General features: G+C 36.6%; 8 non-coding genes across 8 annotated transcripts; all 8 read left to right on the top strand.

Annotated features, from left to right (window-relative positions):
- The first annotated feature begins 1,539 nt into the window (after window positions 1–1,539).
- TRNAA-UGC (transfer RNA alanine (anticodon UGC)) lies at window positions 1,540–1,611 on the top strand. The gene has a single exon. It is a non-coding gene; the product is annotated as a tRNA-Ala (tRNA).
- A 1,748-nt stretch (window positions 1,612–3,359) lies between these two features.
- Window positions 3,360–3,431, top strand: TRNAA-UGC (transfer RNA alanine (anticodon UGC)). Its single transcript has one exon. It is a non-coding gene; the product is annotated as a tRNA-Ala (tRNA).
- Window positions 3,432–7,899: 4,468 nt separating this feature from the next.
- TRNAA-UGC (transfer RNA alanine (anticodon UGC)) lies at window positions 7,900–7,971 on the top strand. Its single transcript has one exon. It is a non-coding gene; the product is annotated as a tRNA-Ala (tRNA).
- Window positions 7,972–8,824: 853 nt separating this feature from the next.
- Window positions 8,825–8,896, top strand: TRNAA-UGC (transfer RNA alanine (anticodon UGC)). The gene has a single exon. It is a non-coding gene; the product is annotated as a tRNA-Ala (tRNA).
- Window positions 8,897–10,660: 1,764 nt separating this feature from the next.
- Window positions 10,661–10,732, top strand: TRNAA-UGC (transfer RNA alanine (anticodon UGC)). The gene has a single exon. It is a non-coding gene; the product is annotated as a tRNA-Ala (tRNA).
- Window positions 10,733–12,495: 1,763 nt separating this feature from the next.
- Window positions 12,496–12,567, top strand: TRNAA-UGC (transfer RNA alanine (anticodon UGC)). Its single transcript has one exon. It is a non-coding gene; the product is annotated as a tRNA-Ala (tRNA).
- Window positions 12,568–17,961: 5,394 nt separating this feature from the next.
- Window positions 17,962–18,033, top strand: TRNAA-UGC (transfer RNA alanine (anticodon UGC)). Its single transcript has one exon. It is a non-coding gene; the product is annotated as a tRNA-Ala (tRNA).
- Window positions 18,034–18,884: 851 nt separating this feature from the next.
- On the top strand, window positions 18,885–18,956 carry TRNAA-UGC (transfer RNA alanine (anticodon UGC)). The gene has a single exon. It is a non-coding gene; the product is annotated as a tRNA-Ala (tRNA).
- Window positions 18,957–20,222: the final 1,266 nt, after the last annotated feature.

Raw genomic sequence — 20,222 nt, 5'->3', positions numbered from 1 at the left:
AAGTAGGGAATAGTTTTTTTTATTTTCAGTGGGAACTGAAGGCGACTACCTCAGCAAAGTTTAATAAAAGAGTGAGACAAATGATATAGTAAAACTAATTGATTAAGATTGAGAGACAAGTTCAAACACTATGTGAACAGAAAGAGGATGGACAAGGGCTTGGAGGGCAAGCACTTAATGAAATTTCAAAGCATGGAATGATGACAACATATCAACTCTAGATAGATTGTCTGGTGAAGCATTAGTTAGCAATGCCCAAGAGGCAGTCATAGCATGCATCCTTTGTGCACTTCTACTAAATTCTGACACTGATGACCAAACAGAATGTAAGAATGCCCTCTAGTTAGCAAAACTTGATCAATATCTACACCATTCATTAGTAAAAGTAGGGGATTCTGATGATAAACCAGTCTCTGATGGAGAACTTTAAGAGCATTCCAATGTTCGGAATGGGCATCTCCTTGCATTCTCATCAGCCATGAAAACCATAAAGTCCTTGAAGTCAAGCATGGTATAATGGTTATACTTCCATCCTCTAAGATGTCCCTAATAACACTGAAAAGTAGTAAATCTCTTGTGAAATGTAAAGCTGCAATCACTTTTGCATAAGAAAATAGCAGCTCTAAGGGGATGTAGCTCAGTGCTTTGCATGTAGGAGGCCCCGGGTTCAATCCCAGGCATCTCCATGTTTTGCAAAATACAGCTTTTTACCATATGTAAACTCTCTAGAAGAGACACAGATAACAAGCAAACCAATAAAAGTAATCTACAGCAATAGTCAAAGTTGAATACAAATCATAAAAAATCAATCAAATATGATTATTTTCAACATCTTCTTCATACCATTTTTCAAAGTAAAGTTCCCATTGAATGCCTATTGCCATTCTCCTACACTGAGGGAAAACATATGGAAATTAGAAAATAGTTTTTTTTATTTTCAGTGGGAACTGAAGGCGACTACCTGAGCAAAGTTTAATAAAAGAGCGAGACAAATAATATAGTAAAACTAATTGATTAAGATTGAGAGACAAGTTCAAACACTTTGTGAACAGAAAGAGGATGGACAAGGGCTTGGAGGGCAAGCACTTAATGAAATTTCAAAGCATGGAATGATGACAGCATATCAACTCTAGATAGATTGTCTGGTGAAGCATTAGTTAGCAATGCCCAAGAGGCAGTCATAGCATGCATCCTTTGTGCCCTTCAACTAAATTCTGACACTGATGACCAAACAGAATGTAAGAATGCCCTCTAGTTAGCAAAACTTGATCAATATCTTAACCATTAATTAGTAAAAGTAGGGGATTCTGATGATAAACCAGTCTCTGATGGAGAACTTTAAGAGCATTCCAATGTTTGGAATGGGCATCTCCTTGCATTCTTATCAGCCATGAAAACCATAAAGTCCTTGAAGGCAAGCATGGTATAATGGTTATACTTCCATCCTCTAAGATGTCCCTAATAACACTGAAAAGTAGTAAATCTCTAGTGAAATATAAAGCTGCAATCACTTTTGTATTAAAATTATAGCAGCTCATAGCGGATGTAGCTCAGTGGTAGAGCGCATGCTTTGCATGGATGAGGCCCTGGGTTCAATCCCCAGCATCTCCATGTTTTGCAAAATACAGATTTTTACCATATGTAAACTCTGTAGAAGAGTCACAGATAACAAGCAATCCAATAAAAGTACTCTACAGCAATTGTCAAAGTTGAATACAAATCATAAAATATCAATCAAATATGATTATATTCAACATCGTCTTCATACCATTTTTCAAAGTAAAGTTCCCATTGAATGCCTATTGCCATTCTCCTACACTGAGGGAAATCATATGGTAAGTAGGAAATAGATTTTTTATTTTCAGTGGGAACTGAAGGCGACTACCTGAGCAAAGTTTAATAAAAGAGTGAGACAAATAATATAGTAAAACTAATTTATTAAGATTGAGAGACATATTCAAACACTTTGTGAACAAAAAGAGGATGGACATGGGCTTGGAGGGCAAGCACTTAATGAAATTTCAAAGCATGGATTGATGACAACATATCAACTGTAGCTAGATTGTCTGGTGAAGCATTAGCTAGCTAGCCCAAGAGGCAGTAATAGCATGCATCCTTTGTGCTCTTCTACTAAGTTCTGACACTGATGACCAAACAGAATGCAAGAAAGCCCTCTAGTTAGCAAAACTTGATCAATATCCACACCATTCATTAGTAAAAGTAGGGGATTCTGATGATAAACCATTCTCTGATGGAGAACTTTAAGAGCATTCCAATGTTCGGAATTCTCATCAGCAATGAAAACCAGAAAGTCCTTGAAGTCAAGCATGGTATAATGGTTATACTTCCATCCTCTAAGATGTCCCTTATAACACTGAAAAGTAGTAACTCTCTAGTGAAATGTAAAGCTGCAATCACTTGTGCATAAAAATATAGCATCTCATAGGGGATGTAGCTCGGTGGTTGAGTGCATATATGAGGACAAGGGTTCAATCCCCGGCATCTCCATGTTTTGCAAAATGCAGCTTTTTACCATATGTAAACTCTCTAGAAGAGCCACAGATAACAAGCAATCCAATAAAAGTACTCTACAGCAACAGTCAAAGTTGAATACAGATCATAAAAAATCAATCAAATATGATTATATTCAACATCGTCTTCATACCATTTTTCAAAGTAAGGTTCCCATTGAATGCCTATAGCCATTCTCCTACACTAAGGGAAAACATATGGTAAGTAGGAAATAGATTTTTTATTTTCAGTGGGAACTGAAGGCGACTACCTGAGCAAAGTTTAATAAAAGAGCGAGACAAATAATATAGTAAACTAATTGATTAAGATTGAGAGACAAGTTCAAACACTTTGTGAACAAAAAGAGGATGGACAAGGGCTTGGAGGGCAAGCACTTAATGAAATTTCAAAGCTTGGAATGATAACAACATATCAACTCTAGATAGATTGTCTGGTGAAGCATTAGTTAGCAATGCCCAAGAGGCAGTCATAGCATGCATCCCTTGTGCCCTTCTACTAAATTCTGACACTGATGACCAAACAGAATGTAAGAAAGCCCTCTAGTTAGCAAAACTTGATCAATATCTCCACCATTCATTAGTAAAAGTAAGGGATTCTGATGATAAACCAGTCTCTGATGGAGAACTTTAAGAGCATTCCAATGTTCGGAATGGGCATCTCCTTGCATTCTCATCAGCCATGAAAACCATAAAGTCCTTGAAGTCAAGCATGGTATAATGGTTATACTTCCATCCTCTAAGATGTCCCTAATAACACTGAAAAGTAGTAAATCTCTAGTGAAATGTAAAGCTGCAATCACATTTGTATTAAAAATATAGCAGCTCATAGGGGATGTAGCTCAGTGGTAGAGCACATGCTTTGCATGTATGAGGCCCTGGGTTCAATCCCTGGCATCTCCATGTTTTGCAAAATACAGCTTTTTACCATATGTAAACTCTGTAGAAGAGTCACAGATAACAAGCAATCCAATAAAAGTACTCTACAGCAATTGTCAAAGTTGAATACAAATCATAAAATATCAATCAAATATGATTATATTCAACATCGTCTTCATACCATTTTTCAAAGTAAAGTTCCCATTGAATGCCTATTGCCATTCTCCTACACTGAGGGAAATCATATGGTAAGTAGGAAATAGATTTTTTATTTTCAGTGGGAACTGAAGGTGACTACCTGAGCAAAGTTTAATAAAAGAGCGAGACAAATAATATAGTAAAACTAATTGATTAAGATTGAGAGACATATTCAAACACTTTGTGAACAAAAAGAGGATGGACATGGGCTTGGAGGGCAAGCACTTAATGAAATTTCAAAGCATGGATTGATGACAACATATCAACTGTAGCTAGATTGTCTGGTGAAGCATTAGCTAGCTAGCCCATGAGGCAGTAATAGCATGCATCCTTTGTGCTCTTCTACTAAGTTCTGACACTGATGACCAAACAGAATGTAAGAAAGCCCTCTAGTTAGCAAAACTTGATCAATATCCACACCATTCATTAGTAAAAGTAGGGGATTCTGATGATAAACCATTCTCTGATGGAGAACTTTAAGAGCATTCCAATGTTCGGAATTCTCATCAGCAATGAAAACCATAAAGTCCTTGAAGTCAAGCATGGTATAATGGTTATACTTCCATCCTCTAAGATGTCCCTTATAACACTGAAAAGTAGTAAATCTCTAGTCAAATGTAAAGCTGCAATCACTTGTGCATAAAAATACAGCATCTCATAGGGGATGTAGCTCGATGGTAGAGTGCATATATGAGGACAAGGGTTCAATCCCCGGCATCTCCATGTTTTGCAAAATGCAGCTTTTTACCATATGTAAACTCTCTAGAAGAGCCACAGATAACAAGCAATCCAATAAAAGTACTCTACAGCAACAGTCAAAGTTGAATACAAATCATAAAAAATCAATCAAATATGATTATATTCAACATCGTCTTCATACCATTTTTCAAAGTAAAGTTCCCATTGAATGCCTATAGCCATTCTCCTACACTGAGGGAAAACATATGGTTAGTAGGAAATAGATTTTTTATTTTCAGTGGGAACTGAAGGCGACTACCTGAGCAAAGTTTAATAAAAGAGCGAGACAAATAATATAGTAAAACTAATTGATTAAGATTGAGAGACAAGTTCAAACACTTTGTGAACAAAAAGAGGATGGACAAGGGCTTGGAGGGCAAGCACTTAATGAAATTTCAAAGCTTGGAATGATGACAACATATCAACTCTACATAGATTGTCTGGTGAAGCATTAGTTAGCAATGCCCAAGAGGCAGTCATAGCATGCATCCCTTGTGCCCTTCTACTAAATTCTGACACTGATGACCAAACAGAAGGTAAGAATGCCCTCTAGTTAGCAAAACTTGATCAATATCTCCACCATTCATTAGTAAAAGTAGGGGATTCTGATGATAAACCAGTCTCTGATGGAGATCTTTAAGAGCATTCCAATGCTCGGAATGGGCATCTCCTTGCATTCTCATCAGCCATGAAAACCATAAAGTCCTTGAAGTCAAGCATGGTATAATGGTTATACTTCCATCCTCTAAGATGTCCCTAATAACACTGAAAAGTAGTAAATCTCTAGTGAAATGTAAAGCTGCAATCACTTTTGCATAAGAAAATAGCAGCTCTAAGGGGATGTAGCTCAGTGCTTTGCATGTAGGAGGCCCCGGGTTCAATCCCAGGCATCTCCATGTTTTGCAAAATACAGCTTTTTACCATATGTAAACTCTGTAGAAGAGTCACAGATAACAAGCAATCCAATAAAAGTACTCTACAGCAATTGTCAAAGTTGAATACAAATCATAAAATATCAATCAAATATGATTATATTCAACATCGTCTTCATACCATTTTTCAAAGTAAAGTTCCCATTGAATGCCTATTGCCATTCTCCTACACTGAGGGAAATCATATGGTAAGTAGGAAATAGATTTTTTATTTTCAGTGGGAACTGAAGGTGACTACCTGAGCAAAGTTTAATAAAAGAGCGAGACAAATAATATAGTAAAACTAATTGATTAAGATTGACAGACATATTCAAACACTTTGTGAACAAAAAGAGGATGGACATGGGCTTGGAGGGCAAGCACTTAATGAAATTTCAAAGCATGGATTGATGACAACATATCAACTGTAGCTAGATTGTCTGGTGAAGCATTAGCTAGCTAGCCCATGAGGCAGTAATAGCATGCATCCTTTGTGCTCTTCTACTAAGTTCTGACACTGATGACCAAACAGAATGTAAGAAAGCCCTCTAGTTAGCAAAACTTGATCAATATCCACACCATTCATTAGTAAAAGTAGGGGATTCTGATGATAAACCATTCTCTGATGGAGAACTTTAAGAGCATTCCAATGTTCGGAATTCTCATCAGCAATGAAAACCATAAAGTCCTTGAAGTCAAGCATGGTATAATGGTTATACTTCCATCCTCTAAGATGTCCCTTATAACACTGAAAAGTAGTAAATCTCTAGTCAAATGTAAAGCTGCAATCACTTGTGCATAAAAATACAGCATCTCATAGGGGATGTAGCTCGATGGTAGAGTGCATATATGAGGACAAGGGTTCAATCCCCGGCATCTCCATGTTTTGCAAAATGCAGCTTTTTACCATATGTAAACTCTCTAGAAGAGCCACAGATAACAAGCAATCCAATAAAAGTACTCTACAGCAACAGTCAAAGTTGAATACAAATCATAAAAAATCAATCAAATATGATTATATTCAACATTGTCTTCATACCATTTTTCAAAGTAAAGTTCCCATTGAATGCCTATAGCCATTCTCCTACACTGAGGGAAAACATATGGTTAGTAGGAAATAGATTTTTTATTTTCAGTGGGAACTGAAGGCGACTACCTGAGCAAAGTTTAATAAAAGAGTGAGACAAATAATATAGTAAAACTAATTGATTAAGATTGAGAGACAAGTTCAAACACTTTGTGAACAAAAAGAGGATGGACAAGGGCTTGGAGGGCAAGCACTTAATGAAATTTCAAAGCTTGGAATGATGACAACATATCAACTCTACATAGATTGTCTGGTGAAGCATTAGTTAGCAATGCCCAAGAGGCAGTCATAGCATGCATCCCTTGTGCCCTTCTACTAAATTCTGACACTGATGACCAAACAGAAGGTAAGAATGCCCTCTAGTTAGCAAAACTTGATCAATATCTCCACCATTCATTAGTAAAAGTAGGGGATTCTGATGATAAACCAGTCTCTGATGGAGATCTTTAAGAGCATTCCAATGCTCGGAATGGGCATCTCCTTGCATTCTCATCAGCCATGAAAACCATAAAGTCCTTGAAGTCAAGCATGGTATAATGGTTATACTTCCATCCTCTAAGATGTCCCTAATAACACTGAAAAGTAGTAAATCTCTAGTGAAATGTAAAGCTGCAATCACTTTTGCATAAGAAAATAGCAGCTCTAAGGGGATGTAGCTCAGTGCTTTGCATGTAGGAGGCCCCGGGTTCAATCCCAGGCATCTCCATGTTTTGCAAAATACAGCTTTTTACCATATGTAAACTCTCTAGAAGAGACACAGATAACAAGCAAACCAATAAAAGTAATCTACAGCAATAGTCAAAGTTGAATACAAATCATAAAAAATCAATCAAATATGATTATTTTCAACATCTTCTTCATACCATTTTTCAAAGTAAAGTTCCCATTGAATGCCTATTGCCATTCTCCTACACTGAGGGAAAACATATGGAAAGTAGGGAATAGTTTTTTTTATTTTCAGTGGGAACTGAAGGCGACTACCTCAGCAAAGTTTAATAAAAGAGTGAGACAAATGATATAGTAAAACTAATTGATTAAGATTGAGAGACAAGTTCAAACACTATGTGAACAGAAAGAGGATGGACATGGGCTTGGAGGGCAAGCACTTAATGAAATTTCAAAGCATGAAATGATGACAACATATCAACTCTAGATAGATTGTCTGGTGAAGCATTAGTTAGCAATGCCCAAGAGGCAGTCATAGCATGCATCCTTTGTGCCCTTCTACTAAATTCTGACACTGATGACCAAACAGAATGTAAGAATGCCCTCTAGTTAGCAAAACTTGATCAATATCTACACCATTCATTAGTAAAAGTAGGGGATTCTGATGATAAACCAGTCTCTGATGGAGAACTTTAAGAGCATTCCAATGTTTGGAATGGGCATCTCCTTGCATTCTCATCAGCCATGAAAACCATAAAGTCCTTGAAGTCAAGCATGGTATAATGGTAATACTTCCATCCTCTAAGATGTCTCTAATAACACTGAAAAGTAGTAAATTTCTAGTGAAAAGTAAAGCTGCAATCACTTTTGTATAAAAATGTAGCAGCTCATAGGGGATGTAGCTCAGTGGTAGAGTGCATGCTTTGCATGTATGAGGCCCAGGATTCAATCCCCGGCATCTCCATGTTTTGCAAAATGCAGCTTTTTACCATATGTAAACTCTCTAGAAGAGCCACAGATAACAAGCAATCCAATAAATGTACTCTACAGCAACAGTCAAAGTTGAATACAAATCATAAAAAATCAATCAAATATGATTATTTTCAACATCTTCTTCATACCATTTTTCAAAGTAAAGTTCCCATTGAATGCCTATTGCCATTCTCCTACACTGAGGGAAAACATATGGAAAGTAGGGAATAGTTTTTTTTATTTTCAGTGGGAACTGAAGGCGACTACCTCAGCAAAGTTTAATAAAAGAGTGAGACAAATGATATAGTAAAACTAATTGATTAAGATTGAGAGACAAGTTCAAACACTATGTGAACAGAAAGAGGATGGACAAGGGCTTGGAGGGCAAGCACTTAATGAAATTTCAAAGCATGGAATGATGACAACATATCAACTCTAGATAGATTGTCTGGTGAAGCATTAGTTAGCAATGCCCAAGAGGCAGTCATAGCATGCATCCTTTGTGCACTTCTACTAAATTCTGACACTGATGACCAAACAGAATGTAAGAATGCCCTCTAGTTAGCAAAACTTGATCAATATCTACACCATTCATTAGTAAAAGTAGGGGATTCTGATGATAAACCAGTCTCTGATGGAGAACTTTAAGAGCATTCCAATGTTCGGAATGGGCATCTCCTTGCATTCTCATCAGCCATGAAAACCATAAAGTCCTTGAAGTCAAGCATGGTATAATGGTTATACTTCCATCCTCTAAGATGTCCCTAATAACACTGAAAAGTAGTAAATCTCTAGTGAAATGTAAAGCTGCAATCACTTTTGTATTAAAAATATAGCAGCTCATAGCGGATGTAGCTCAGTGGTAGAGCGCATGCTTTGCATGTATGAGGCCCCGGGTTCAATCTCTGGCATCTCCATGTTTTGCAAAATGCAGCTTTTTACCATATGTAAACTCTCTAGAAGAGCCACAGATAACAAGCAATCCAATAAAAGTACTCTACAGCAACAATCAAAGTTGAATACAAATCATAAAAAATCAATCAAATATGATTATATTCAACATCGTCTTTATACCATTTTTCAAAGTAAAGTTCCCATTGAATGCCTATTGCCATTCTACTACACTGAGGGAAAACATATGGAAAGTAGGGAATAGTTTTTTTTATTTTCAGTGGGAACTGAAGGCGACTACCTGAGCAAAGTTTAATAAAAGAGCGAGACAAATAATATAGTAAAACTAATTGATTAAGATTGAGAGACAAGTTTAAACACTTTGTGAACAAAAAGAGGATGGACATGGGCTTGGAGGGCAAGCACTTAATGAAATTTCAAAGCATGGATTGATGACAACATATCAACTCTAGATAGATTGTCTGGTGAAGCATTAGTTAGCAATGCCCAAGAGGCAGTCATAGCATGCATCCTTTGTGCCCTTCTACTAAATTCTGACACTGATGACCAAACAGAATGTAAGAAAGCCCTCTAGTTAGCAAAACTTGATCAATATCTACACCATTCATTAGTAAAAGTAGGGGATTCTGATGATAAACCAGTCTCTGATGGAGAACTTTAAGAGCATTCCAATGTTCGGAATGGGCATCTCCTTGCATTCTCATCAGCCATGAAAACCATAAAGTCCTTGAAGTCAAGCATGGTATAATGGTTATACTTCCATCCTCTAAGATGTCCCTAATAACACTGAAAAGTAGTAAATCTCTAGTGAAATGTAAAGCTGCAATCACTTTTGCATAAGAAAATAGCAGCTCTAAGGGCATGTAGCTCAGTGCTTTGCATGTAGGAGGCCCCGGGTTCAATCCCAGGCATCTCCATGTTTTGCAAAATACAGCTTTTTACCATATGTAAACTCTCTAGAAGAGACACAGATAACAAGCAAACCAATAAAAGTAATCTACAGCAATAGTCATAGTTGAATACAAATCATAAAAAATCAATCAAATATGATTATTTTCAACATTTTCTTCATACCATTTTTCAAAGTAAAGTTCCCATTGAATGCCTATTGCCATTCTCCTACACTGAGGGAAAACATATGGAAAGTAGGGAATAGTTTTTTTTATTTTCAGTGGGAACTGAAGGCGAATACCTGAGCAAAGTTTAATAAAAGAGTGAGACAAATGATATAGTAAAACTAATTGATTAAGATTGAGAGACAAGTTCAAACACTTTGTGAACAGAAAGAGGATGGACAAGGACTTGGAGGGCAAGCACTTAATGAAATTTCAAAGCATGGAATGATGACAACATATCAACTCTAGATAGATTGTCTGGTGAAGCATTAGTTAGCAATGCCCAAGAGGCAGTTATAGCATGCATCCTTTGTGCCCTTCTACTAAATTCTGACACTGATGACCAAACAGAATGTAAGAATGCCCTCTAGTTAGCAAAACTTGATCAATATCTACACCATTCATTAGTAAAAGTAGGGGATTCTGATGATAAACCAGTCTCTGATGGAGAACTTTAAGAGCATTCCAATGTTTGGAATGGGCATCTCCTTGCATTCTCATCAGCCATGAAAACCATAAAGTCCTTGAAGTCAAGCATGGTATAATGGTTATACTTCCATCCTCTAAGATGTCTCTAATAACACTGAAAAGTAGTAAATTTCTAGTGAAAAGTAAAGCTGCAATCACTTTTGTATAAAAATATAGCTGCTCATAGGGGATGTAGCTCAGTGGTAGAGCGCATGCTTTGCATGTATGAGGCCCCGGGTTCAATCTCTGGCATCTCCATGTTTTGCAAAATGCAGCTTTTTACCATATGTAAACTGTCTAGAAGAGCCACAGATAACAAGCAATCCAATAAAAGTACTCTACAGCAACAGTCAAAGTTGAATACAAATCATAAAAAATCAATCAAATATGATTATATTCAACATCGTCTTTATACCATTTTTCAAAGTAAAGTTCCCATTGAATGCCTATAGCCATTCTCCTACACTGAGGGAAAACATATGGTAAGTAGGAAATAGATTATTTATTTTCAGTGGGAACTGAAGGCTACTACCTGAGCAAAGTTTAATAAAAGAGCGAGACAAATAATATAGTAAAACTAATTGATTAAGATTGAGAGACAAGTTTAAACACTTTGTGAACAAAAAGAGGATGGACAAGGGCTTGGAGGGCAAGCACTTAATGAAATTTCAAAGCATGGAATGATGACAACATATCAACTCTAGATAGATTGTTTGGTGAAGCATTAGTTAGCAATGCCCAAGAGGCAGTCATAGCATGCATCCTTTGTGCCCTTCTACTAAATTCTGACACTGATGACCAACAGAATGTAAGAAAGCCCTCTAGTTAGCAAAACTTGATCAATATCCACACCATTCATTAGAAAAAGTAGGGTATTCTGATGACAAACCATTCTCTGATGGAGAACTTTAAGAGCATTCCAATGTTCGGAATGGGCATCTACTTGCATTCTCATCAGCAATGAAAACCATAAAGTCCTTGAAGTCAAGCATGGTATAAAGGTTATACTTCCATCCTCTAAGATGTCCCTAATAACACTGAAAAGTAGTAAATCTCTAGTGAAATGTAAAGCTGCAATCACTTGTGCATAAAAATATAGCATCTCATAGGGGATGTAGCTCGTGGTAGAGTGCATATATGAGGACAAGGGTTCAATCCCCGGCATCTCCATGTTTTGCAAAATACAGCTTTTTGCCATAGGTAAACTGTCTAGAAGAGCCAAAGATAACAAGCAAACCAATAAAAGTACTCTATAGCAATAGTCAAAGTTGAATACAAATCATAAAAAATCAATCTAATATGATTATATTCATCATCATCTTCATTCCATTTTTCAAAGTAAAGTTCCCTTTGAATGCTTATTACCATTCTCCTACACTGAGGGAAAACATATGGTAAGTAGGAAATAGATTTTTAATTTACAGTGGGAACTGAAGGCGACTACCCGAGCAAAGTTTAATAAAAGAGCGCGACAAATAATATAGCAAATCTAATTGATTAAGATTGAGAGACAAGTTCAAACACTTTTGTGAACAAAAAGAGGATGGACATGGGCTTGGAGGGCAAGCACTTAATGAAATTTCAAAGCATGGATTGATGACAACATATCAACTGTAGCTAGATTGTCTGGTGAAGCATTAGCTAGCTAGCCCAAGAGGCAGTAATAGCATGCATCCTTTGTGCCCTTCTACTAAGTTCTGACACTGATGACCAAACAGAATGTAAGAATGCCCTCTAGTTAGCAAAACTTGATCAATATCTACACCATTCATTAGTAAAAGTAGGGGATTCTGATGATAAACCAGTCTCTGATGGAGAACTTTAAGAGCATTCCAATGTTTGGAATGGGCATCTCCTTGCATTCTCATCAGCCATGAAAACCATAAAGTCCTTGAAGTCAAGCATGGTATAATGGTTATACTTCCATCCTCTAAGATGTCTCTAATAACACTGAAAAGTAGTAAATTTCTAGTGAAAAGTAAAGCTGCAATCACTTCTATATAAAAATATAGCAGCTCATAGGGGATGTAGCTCAGTGGTAGAGCGCATGCTTTGCATGTATGAGGCCCCGGGCTCAATCTCTGGCATCTCCATGTTTTGAAAAATGCAGCTTTTTACCATATGTAAACTCTCTAGAAGAGCCACAGATAACAAGCAATCCAATAAAAGTACTCGACACCAACAGTCAAAGTTGAATACAAATCATAAAAAATCAATCAAATATGATTATATTCAACATCGTCTTCATACCATTTTTCAAAGTAAAGTTCCCATTGAATGCCTATAGCCATTCTCCTACACTGAGGGAAAACATATGGTAAGTAGGAAATAGATTATTTATTTTCAGTGGGAACTGAAGGCGACTACCTGAGCAAAGTTTAATAAAAGAGCGAGACAAATAATATAGTAAAACTAATTGATTAAGATTGAGAGACAAGTTTAAACACTTTGTGAACAAAAAGAGGATGGACAAGGGCTTGGAGGGCAAGCACTTAATTAAATTTTAAAGCATGGATTGATGACAACATATCAACTGTAGCTAGATTGTCTGGTGAAGCATTAGCTAGCTAGCCCAAGAGGCAGTAATAGCATGCATCCTTTGTGCTCTTCTACTAAGTTCTGACACTGATGACCAAACAGAATGTAAGAAAGCCCTCTAGTTAGCAAAACTTGATCAATATCCACACCATTCATTAGTAAAAGTAGGGGATTCTGATGATAAACCATTCTCTGATGGAGAACTTTAAGAGCATTCCAATGTTCGGAATGGGCATCTACTTGCATTCTCATCAGCAATGAAAACCATAAAGTCCTTGAAGTCAAGCATGGTATAAAGGTTATACTTCCATCCTCTAAGATGTCCCTAATAACACTGAAAAGTAGTAAATCTCTAGTGAAATGTAAAGCTGCAATCACTTTTGCATAAGAAAATAGCAGCTCTAAGGGGATGTAGCTCAGTGCTTTGCATGTAGGAGGCCCCGGGTTCAATCCCAGGCATCTCCATGTTTTGCAAAATACAGCTTTTTACCATATGTAAACTCTCTAGAAGAGCCACAGATAACAAGCAAACCAATAAAAGTAATCTACAGCAATAGTCAAAGTTGAATACAAATCATAAAAAATCAATCAAATATGATTATTTTCAACATCTTCTTCATAGCATTTTTCAAAGTAAAGTTCCCATTGAATGCCTATTGCCATTCTCCTACACTGAGGGAAAACATATGGAAAGTAGGGAATAGTTTTTTTTATTTTCAGTGGGAACTGAAGGCGACTACCTGAGCAAAGTTTAATAAAAGAGTGAGACAAATAATATAGTAAAACTAATTGATTAAGATTGAGAGACAAGTTCAAACACTTTGTGAACAGAAAGAGGATGGACAAGGGCTTGGAGGGCAAGCACTTAATGAAATTTCAAAGCATGGAATGATGACAACATATCAACTCTAGATAGATTGTCTGGTGAAGCATTAGTTAGCAATTCCCAAGAGGCAGTCATAGCATGCATCCTTTGTGCCCTTCTGCTAAATTCTGACACTGATGACCAAATAGAATGTAAGAATGCCCTCTAGTTAGCAAAACTTGATCAATATCTACACCATTCATTAGTAAAAGTAGGGGATTCTGATGATAAACCAGTCTCTGATGGAGAACTTTAAGAGCATTCCAATGTTTGGAATGGGCATCTCCTTGCATTCTCATCAGCCATGAAAACCATAAAGTCCTTGAAGTCAAGCATGGTATAATGGTTAAACTTCCATCCTCTAAGATGTCTCTAATAACACTGAAAAGTAGAAAATTTATAGTGAAAAATAAAGCTGTAATCACTTTTGTATGAAACTATAGCAGCTCATAGGGGATATAGCTCAGTGGTAGAGCGCGTGCATTGCATGTATGAGGCATCTCCATGTTTTGCAAAATGCAGCTTTTTACCATATGTAAACTCTCTAGAAGAGCCACAGATAATAAGCAATCCAATAAAAGTACTCTACAGCAACAGTCAAAGTTGAATACAAATCATAAAAAATCAATTAAATATGATTATATTCAACATCGTCTTCATACCATTTTTCAAAGTAAAGTTCCCATTGAATGCCTATAGCCATTCTCCTACACTGAGGGAAAACATATGGTAAGTAGGAAATAGATTATTTATTTTCAGTGGGAACTGAAGGCGACTACCTGAGCAAAGTTTAATAAAAGAGCGAGACAAATAATATAGTAAAACTAATTGATTAAGATTGAGAGACAAGTTTAAACACTTTGTGAACAAAAAGAGGATGGACAAGGGCTTGGAGGGCAAGCACTTAATTAAATTTTAAAGCATGGATTGATGACAACATATCAACTGTAGCTAGATTGTCTGGTGAAGCATTAGCTAGCTAGCCCAAGAGGCAGTAATAGCATGCATCCTTTGTGCTCTTCTACTAAGTTCTGACACTGATGACCAAACAGAATGTAAGAAAGCCCTCTAGTTAGCAAAACTTGATCAATATCCACACCATTCATTAGTAAAAGTAGGGGATTCTGATGATAAACCATTCTCTGATGGAGAACTTTAAGAGCATTCCAATGTTCGGAATGGGCATCTACTTGCATTCTCATCAGCAATGAAAACCATAAAGTCCTTGAAGTCAAGCATGGTATAAAGGTTATACTTCCATCCTCTAAGATGTCCCTAATAACACTGAAAAGTAGTAAATCTCTAGTGAAATGTAAAGCTGCAATCACTTGTGCATAAAAATATAGCATCTCATAGGGGATGTAGCTCGTGGTAGAGTGCATATATGAGGACAAGGGTTCAATCCCCGGCATCTCCATGTTTTGCAAAATACAGCTTTTTGCCATAGGTAAACTGTCTAGAAGAGCCAAAGATAACAAGCAAACCAATAAAAGTACTCTATAGCAATAGTCAAAGTTGAATACAAATCATAAAAAATCAATCTAATATGATTATATTCATCATCGTCTTCATTCCATTTTTCAAAGTAAAGTTCCCTTTGAATGCTTATTACCATTCTCCTACACTGAGGGAAAACATATGGTAAGTAGGAAATAGATTTTTAATTTACAGTGGGAACTGAAGGCGACTACCCGAGCAAAGTTTAATAAAAGAGCGCGACAAATAATATAGCAAATCTAATTGATTAAGATTGAGAGACAAGTTCAAACACTTTTGTGAACAAAAAGAGGATGGACATGGGCTTGGAGGGCAAGCACTTAATGAAATTTCAAAGCATGGATTGATGACAACATATCAACTGTAGCTAGATTGTCTGGTGAAGCATTAGCTAGCTAGCCCAAGAGGCAGTAATAGCATGCATCCTTTGTGCCCTTCTACTAAGTTCTGACACTGATGACCAAACAGAATGTAAGAATGCCCTCTAGTTAGCAAAACTTGATCAATATCTACACCATTCATTAGTAAAAGTAGGGGATTCTGATGATAAACCAGTCTCTGATGGAGAACTTTAAGAGCATTCCAATGTTTGGAATGGGCATCTCCTTGCATTCTCATCAGCCATGAAAACCATAAAGTCCTTGAAGTCAAGTATGTTATAATGGTTAAACTTCCATCCTCTAAGATGTCTCTAATAACACTGAAAAGTAGAAAATTTATAGTGAAAAATAAAGCTGTAATCACTTTTGTATGAAACTATAGCAGCTCATAGGGGATATAGCTCAGTGGTAGAGCGCGTGCTTTGCATGTATGAGGCATCTCCATGTTTTGCAAAATGCAGCTTTTTACCATATGTAAACTCTCTAGAAGAGCCACAGATAATAAGCAATCCAATAAAAGTACTCTACAGCAACAGTCAAAGTTGAATACAAATCATAAAAAATCAATTAAATATGATTATATTCAACATCGTCTTCATACCATTTTTCAAAGTAAAGTTCCCATTGAATGCCTATAGCCATTCTCCTACACTGAGGGAAAACATATGGTAAGTAGGAAATAGATTATTTATTTTCAGTGGGAACTGAAGGCGACTACCTGAGCAAAGTTTAATAAAAGAGCGAGACAAATAATATAGTAAAACTAATTGATTAAGATTGAGAGACAAGTTTAAACACTTTGTGAACAAAAAGAGGATGGACAAGGGCTTGGAGGGCAAGCACTTAATTAAATTTTAAAGCATGGATTGATGACAACATATCAACTGTAGCTAGATTGTCTGGTGAAGCATTAGCTAGCTAGCCCAAGAGGCAGTAATAGCATGCATCCTTTGTGCTCTTCTACTAAGTTCTGACACTGATGACCAAACAGAATGTAAGAAAGCCCTCTAGTTAGCAAAACTTGATCAATATCCACACCATTCATTAGTAAAAGTAGGGGATTCTGATGATAAACCATTCTCTGATGGAGAACTTTAAGAGCATTCCAATGTTCGGAATGGGCATCTACTTGCATTCTCATCAGCAATGAAAACCATAAAGTCCTTGAAGTCAAGCATGGTATAAAGGTTATACTTCCATCCTCTAAGATGTCCCTAATAACACTGAAAAGTAGTAAATCTCTAGTGAAATGTAAAGCTGCAATCACTTGTGCATAAAAATATAGCATCTCATAGGGGATGTAGCTCGTGGTAGAGTGCATATATGAGGACAAGGGTTCAATCCCCGGCATCTCCATGTTTTGCAAAATACAGCTTTTTGCCATAGGTAAACTGTCTAGAAGAGCCAAAGATAACAAGCAAACCAATAAAAGTACTCTATAGCAATAGTCAAAGTTGAATACAAATCATAAAAAATCAATCTAATATGATTATATTCATCATCGTCTTCATTCCATTTTTCAAAGTAAAGTTCCCTTTGAATGCTTATTACCATTCTCCTACACTGAGGGAAAACATATGGTAAGTAGGAAATAGATTTTTAATTTACAGTGGGAACTGAAGGCGACTACCCGAGCAAAGTTTAATAAAAGAGCGCGACAAATAATATAGCAAATCTAATTGATTAAGATTGAGAGACAAGTTCAAACACTTTTGTGAACAAAAAGAGGATGGACATGGGCTTGGAGGGCAAGCACTTAATGAAATTTCAAAGCATGGATTGATGACAACATATCAACTGTAGCTAGATTGTCTGGTGAAGCATTAGCTAGCTAGCCCAAGAGGCAGTAATAGCATGCATCCTTTGTGCCCTTCTACTAAGTTCTGACACTGATGACCAAACAGAATGTAAGAATGCCCTCTAGTTAGCAAAACTTGATCAATATCTACACCATTCATTAGTAAAAGTAGGGGATTCTGATGATAAACCAGTCTCTGATGGAGAACTTTAAGAGCATTCCAATGTTTGGAATGGGCATCTCCTTGCATTCTCATCAGCCATGAAAACCATAAAGTCCTTGAAGTCAAGCATGGTATAATGGTTATACTTCCATCCTCTAAGATGTCTCTAATAACACTGAATAGTAGTAAATTTCTAGTGAAAAGTAAAGCTGCAATCACTTCTATATAAAAATATAGCAGCTCATAGGGGATGTAGCTCAGTGGTAGAGCGCATGCTTTGCATGTATGAGGCCCCGGGCTCAATCTCTGGCATCTCCATGTTTTGAAAAATGCAGCTTTTTACCATATGTAAACTCTCTAGAAGAGCCACAGATAACAAGCAATCCAATAAAAGTACTCTACAGCAACAGTCAAAGTTGAATACAAATCATAAAAAATCAATCAAATATGATTATATTCAACATCGTCTTCATACCATTTTTCAAAGTAAAGTTCCCATTGATTGCCTATAGCCATTCTCCTACACTGAGGGAAAACATATGGTAAGTAGGAAATAGATTATTTATTTTCAGTGGGAACTGAAGGCTACTACCTGAGCAAAGTTTAATAAAAGAGCGAGACAAATAATATAGTAAAACTAATTGATTAAGATTGAGAGACAAGTTCAAACACTTTGTGAACAAAAAGAGGATGGACATGGGCTTGGAGGGCAAGCACTTAATGAAATTCCAAAGCATGGAATGATGACAACATATCAACTCTAGATAGATTGTCTGGTGAAGCATTAGTTAGCAATGCCCAAGAGGCAGTCATAGCATGCATCCTTTGTGCCCTTCTACTAAGTTCTGACTCTGATGACCAAACAGAATGTAAGAAAGCCCTCTAGTTAGCAAAACTTGATCAATATCCACACCATTCATTAGAAAAAGTAGGGTATTCTGATGACAAACAAGTCTCTGATGGAGAACTTTAAGAGCATTCCAATGTTTGGAATGGGCATCTCCTTGCATTCTCATCAGCCATGAAAACCATAAAGTCCTTGAAGTCAAGCATGGTATAATGGTTATACTTCCATCCTCTAAGATGTCCCTAATAACACTGAAAAGTAGTAAATCTCTAGTGAAATGTAAAGCTGCAATCACTTTTGTATAAAAATATAGCAGCTCATAGGGGATGTAGCTCAGTGGTAGAGCGCATGCTTTGCATGTATGAGGCCCCGGGTTCAATCCCCGGCATCTCCATGTTTTGCAAAATGCAGCTTTTTACCATATGTAAACTCTCTAGAAGAGCCACAGATAACAAGCAATCCAATAAAAGTACTCTACAGCAACAGTCAAAGTTGAATACAAATCATAAAAAATCAATCAAATATGATTATATTCAACATCGTCTTCATACCATTTTTCAAAGTAAAGTTCCCATTGAATGCCTATAGCCATTCTCCTACACTGAGGGAAAACATATGGTAAGTAGGAAATAGATTATTTATTTTCAGTGGGAACTGAAGGCGACTACCTGAGCAAAGTTTAATAAAAGAGCTAGAAAATAATATAGTAAAACTAATTGATTAAGATTGAGAGACAAGTTTAAACACTTTGTGAACAAAAAGAGGATGGACAAGGGCTTGGAGGGCAAGCACTTAATTAAATTTTAAAGCATGGATTGATGACAACATATCAACTGTAGCTAGATTGTCTGGTGAAGCATTAGCTAGCTAGCCCAAGAGGCAGTAATAGCATGCATCCTTTGTGCTCTTCTACTAAGTTCTGACACTGATGACCAAACAGAATGTAAGAAAGCCCTCTAGTTAGCAAAACTTGATCAATATCCACACCATTCATTAGTAAAAGTAGGGGATTCTGATGATAAACCATTCTCTGATGGAGAACTTTAAGAGCATTCCAATGTTCGGAATGGGCATCTACTTGCATTCTCATCAGCAATGAAAACCATAAAGTCCTTGAAGTCAAGCATGGTATAAAGGTTATACTTCCATCCTCTAAGATGTCCCTAATAACACTGAAAAGTAGTAAATCTCTAGTGAAATGTAAAGCTGCAATCACTTGTGCATAAATATATAGCATCTCATAGGGGATGTAGCTCGGTGGTAGAGTGCATATATGAGGACAAGGGTTCAATCCCCGGCATCTCCATGTTTTGCAAAATACAGCTTTTTGCCATAGGTAAACTGTCTAGAAGAGCCAAAGATAACAAGCAAACCAATAAAAGTACTCTATAGCAATAGTCAAAGTTGAATACAAATCATAAAAAATCAATCTAATATGATTATATTCATCATCGTCTTCATTCCATTTTTCAAAGTAAAGTTCCCATTGAATGCTTATTACCATTCTCCTACACTGAGGGAAAACATATGGTAAGTAGGAAATAGATTTTTAATTTACAGTGGGAACTGAAGGCGACTACCCGAGCAAAGTTTAATAAAAGAGCGCGACAAATAATATAGCAAATCTAATTGATTAAGATTGTGAGACAAGTTCAAACAC

This window comes from Taudactylus pleione, unplaced genomic scaffold, assembly GCF_031769625.1.
Source record: "Taudactylus pleione unplaced genomic scaffold, aTauple2 ptg000070l, whole genome shotgun sequence".
Taxonomy (NCBI): domain Eukaryota; kingdom Metazoa; phylum Chordata; class Amphibia; order Anura; family Myobatrachidae; genus Taudactylus; species Taudactylus pleione.
This window is presented reverse-complemented; position numbering and strand designations above follow the sequence as displayed.